The 4,809-nt window shown below is 35.5% G+C and overlaps 1 pseudogene; it reads right to left on the bottom strand.

The window, feature by feature from the left end:
* Positions 1 to 2,127: 2,127 nt before the first annotated feature.
* Positions 2,128 to 3,274, bottom strand: LOC148873764 (senescence-specific cysteine protease SAG12 pseudogene; annotated as a pseudogene).
* Positions 3,275 to 4,809: the final 1,535 nt, after the last annotated feature.

A 4,809-nucleotide genomic window follows, 5' to 3' on the forward strand; every position in this document is an offset into this window, starting at 1 on the left:
GTATTGTTCGTTTGAAGGGTATGCCCACTCCGGAAGGGTAGCATCTCCTCTTCCTCGAAGAAGAGTAAAGAGGAGAGATGGGCTTTCGATGGCGATCAATATTGTAGGAGATTATGATCTCTCTATTTTTTTATTTTTTGAGAGGAACAAATTTCCGAAAGCGACACAAGCGATGCAAACAATGGAGGTGCGTTTTTGGTTCCCAGGTTTTGTGAAGATTCAATATTTCCCCCCCTGAACTACAAGGCAGAGCCGCTAGTATAGACAATTGTAGTGAGAGATGTTCATGGTGTGATGTGGGATTTCTGGCACATTTACCGTGGGACATTGTGTTGGCATTTTTTGACGACTGGGTGGAGTAAGTCCGTTAATCATAGAAGCTTCTTCTTTGAGATTCAGTAGTTTTTATGTAGAACCAAACTGGAGAACTTTCTATTGGGATAAAGCGCACTGCAAGGTCAAGTGGTAGTATGGATTGTGTTCAGCGTTACTATCATGTTGGGTCTGTGGCTTCTCCTATTGTGAAAATGGAAGAGGGGTTTGGAAGTGGAGAGGGGTTCTTGAGGTAGTAGAAGGGGCAGGGTTCCAGCTGAATTTGTAGCAGAGGCTGTTGAATTAGTGGGAGTAAATAGGTTGTTTATAATCGAAGGGCAGGTTCATTAGATTTTGGGATCAAGGCTGAGGCGGAAGAGGAATCCCTCAATACAGTGGTCATTTTTGTCATTTCAAAAATGATTCAAATTTGATTGTTGAAAAATGAAATGGGTATTTATGTCTTTTTATGCGCTGACTGACAATAAATTAATGTCAGTACCATATTGTCACAAAATTGAAAGTTTGGGTATTGGATTGTCGCATTCTAAAGTTTGGAGACTAAGTTGTCACTTGAGCCAAAGTAAAGGGTACTGATCAGAAATTTTCCATTTTTTTAAGTAAATAGAATTCAACAAAGAACATAAAAATGATTACGCTCATCTAATTATGAGAATGTTAACCGATAAACATCGGGTTACCAGGTGCACTGACCGATTGACCTTTTTCATTTAATTATACGTCTCAGCATGTTGTTAAGGTTGCAATTGTTATTGATGCAAATTGCTGTTAAGGTTGCAATTAAATTACCAAAGTCAGTAATTTTTAGTAACTAAATTACCAAAATCACTAATCATTGCTCAAAAACTATAGTAAATATTAAAATGACTGAAAATATAAAAAAAAAATTATATTTATTGAAATTATTTTTTCACTACAAAAAATTTAATTAATGTCTGATAATATCATTAAATATTAATAAATTGATAAAAATTACAGAAAATATGAATAACTACTTATAGCTTAAAGTTATTGATAATATCAAAATTACTAAAATGTAAAAAATAAATTTATATTTATTGAACTAATTTTTCTAATGAAACATTACCAATAATTTTTAATTATTAAATTGTTTTTTATAAATTTTTAATTATTTATTTATTTTCAGTAATTATTGACTTCAATAATTAATTTTCAAAAATTTCTGAAATTAAATTATCAAATTTAGTAATTTTCAGAAAGCAATTTTTAGTAATTAAATTTTCCAATTTACCAAAGTTACGAAAAATTATAGTTTTGGTATTGATATTTACTGAACAATATTCAATAATATCAGTAATTATTGAAATTTATCAAAATTATTTTACAAATTAATTTAAATACCCAAGTTAATTTAACCACGTTTCTGGTTTTTAGATGGCTTATTGAGCATGTAATATAGATCAAGAAGTGTTTTAAGAGGAATTTTAGGTGGGAGAGATAATTCAAGAGAAATTTTTGGAGGGGGTTGGATAAGTGATTGGAAACATGAGAGAGAGAGATCTATAATAGAATATAGATGCACCTTAGGTAAACATTCCCTATTATAATTTAAGTTCCACTAGTAATGACATATAGTTAACACTTAATACTTGATTAACGAAACTTCATTAATATAACATATAATATGCATCACACTTTTAGCTACTTCTTGCTAATTAATATATATATATATATATATATATATATATATATATATATATATATATATATATACATATATATAAACTCTGATGGATGTCATCACCATGCAGGTACTTATATTAATGAAGATCTTTAGGCAGTAGGATAAGAGGCATCCACGGCAATACCACAAAGGCCACCATTTGAGCCAACATCTCGTTGGATTCGCATATATCCACCATCTCCCCACTGAGTGCCCCACGAATTCTTGAGTAGCCAATACTTCATGCCATCTTCACTTGTACCATAACCAACCACTGTAACAGCATGGTTCAATTCTGTTCCACATTCCCCAGTGAAAATACCACTGTGGTAATTGTGGAAGTCAGGACTGCTGGCATCTATGGCGACGGAAACTGGTTGTATTGCTACAGCCTGCAATAGTGCGTTTTCGTCGTTTGAAGGGACTTGCTCTTATCCATTGATACTTGCTGCATTGGATGCTGACTTCTCTGTGTCGCACATTCCCTGCACTGCACTGTAAGGGTAGTTTTCTTCAGTGGTAAGACCTCCATCTTGTTGGATAAACTGGAATGCTTTTTCCATGGAACCACCATTACAGTTATCGTTTTCAGTGTTGCAGTCTAATGGCTCTTGCTCAGATAGAGAGATTAGTTGACCTGTCTTGATTTGGATAATCCCCTCCATTGTTGCCACTGCCGAGAATGCCCAACAACATCCTATGTTGTTTGTTTTTTTAAATAATATATGTGTTAGAAAATTGTATTAATTAATTACAACTAAGTTTTCCTTCATCTTCATAATTAAAATAAAATAAAATAAAAGTAGTTTGCTACTTACCACAATTTCCTTGGTCCTTAATGGGGGTAAGAGCTCCTTTTTCTCTCCAATCTAGACTTTGTGAAACTTCAGTCACATTTTCATATCTGAACCGGCTGTTGAAAAATTCCGACGACGGACTTAATTCTGCAGATTTTTTGTACCCTTTACGGTAATACTTCAACTCTTCATCGGTGCGGTCAGCAATTGCATTTACGCTTTGCTTGTAGGGTCTGTCTCCAGCCAGGTTGAAAGAGTCTATGCGCTCCGCATTGTTCTTGAATATGTTGAAACGCTTCTCCTTCTCTACATTGTCCTGGTATACAACTCCATAGCGAGTCATCCATTGCTCAAACCTCTCCAACATGGATGCTTGCTGGAGAGTGCGAGCAATAGCTTGAGAAATGGAAGCTCCCAAAATGATCAGAAGCGAGGCCAAGCAAATGAATTGATACGCCATTGTCGTCTGAAATAATTGAGAAAACTAAAGGTTATGTATGCAACAGGAGATTGGAGAATGTCCAATATCCCTGAGGTGGATCTCCTTTATATAGAGCTGCATCTGCATTAATTTCCCCAAAGAACACGTTGATGCAGGTCTTGGCTTACCGTCGTCATTCACAGTGCACACAACTAATTGAATTAATTTTCTTGCCGTGCTAGGGGGTGTTTGACTCAGCATTTCTGCATTTCCACAAAAAAACACGTTCTTGCATGTCTTGGCTTACCGTCGTCGTGTAGAGTAATTGTATGCGAAGATCGCGGGATTAATCATAAGGTTTTGTTTTTCTTGCACTCAGACTCAGAAGAACGCAACCATTTGAAAACGTCTCCTCTCTCTGTCGAATTTAATTTTGTTGGACCATAAACGTACTGGTTGGCCGTGTATTGTGTGGGATGGAATTAACCCAATTAATTAAAGTTGATAAGCGATGGGTACTGCATATATTCATTTTGGTTGTGGACATCTTAGAAAAACACAAGACAAAATCAAAGAACGTTTAGAAGAGAATTAAGTTCATGGTAGACCAATCAACGCGCCTAGAAGACCATAATAATCTGGGCTAAAGGCTGGCATCTATCTAAAGTCCCAGAGAAGACTGAGAGTTGGCTAGGATGGCATTTTTTTCTTTTCTTTTTTTCCATTATCTCAATCCCTAGGACATGGGATGGGGATATCGGGGGGACAGAAATTAGGAGGCTATGCTGTTGAGAGTAGTGATAGTGATTTACATGCAAAAAACTTGGAGCGGCGTTTTTCATTGCATTCATGCATGGAATGGAAAACAACGATGACAAAAGCCACAAAACGCCACCACTCTATCGAAATTTGCTGGACCACAAAACCGCGGGCTTAGCCTTTTAAACGTCCCAATCCAACCTTCTGTATACCTGCGGTTCTCTCATACTTTATTTTACTTTCATTCTTAAAATGAAATGTGGCACAGTGGTTTGGAAGTGTTATGAGATGTTTGCACTCTAGGAAGTTTGAATTATTGTGGGAGTATTTCAATTTTTGAATTATTATAGGAGTGTAGTGGAATTTAGAATTCTGATGTGGAGTGTTGGATAAGCATCCAATGCCAATAATTCCAATCCAACATCACTACTTTTAGAAACTAATCTTAAATACTTAGTTGACCTGTAAGATTTAAAGATTTAACACAGAAACTAGATCAACATGACAGAATTATGCTGATCAAGGTGTTATCTTTGCTTTTCGTTAGTGAATTATTATCTGGTCCAAATACTTATGATACTCGAGTTTGCATGGATAGGATCATACATTTAATTACTAATTCAACTTTGGTGCTGCCTAGGATTGTCCACATTGGAGAATCTTGTAAGAATAAATAAAGCGGATCAAATCTATCCTTAATCTTGCAAATCATATCAAAACCATTCATGTACGAAGAACAAGAAGCCATGTTGCATCCCAAAGAATATCATGCTGCAGTTATCAATGAGGTTTAGACGTATATACCTGTATCCATC

Source organism: Nelumbo lutea, chromosome 1 (genome assembly GCF_056320005.1).
Source record: "Nelumbo lutea isolate HS-2025 chromosome 1, American lotus-T2T, whole genome shotgun sequence".
Lineage (NCBI taxonomy): Eukaryota > Viridiplantae > Streptophyta > Magnoliopsida > Proteales > Nelumbonaceae > Nelumbo > Nelumbo lutea.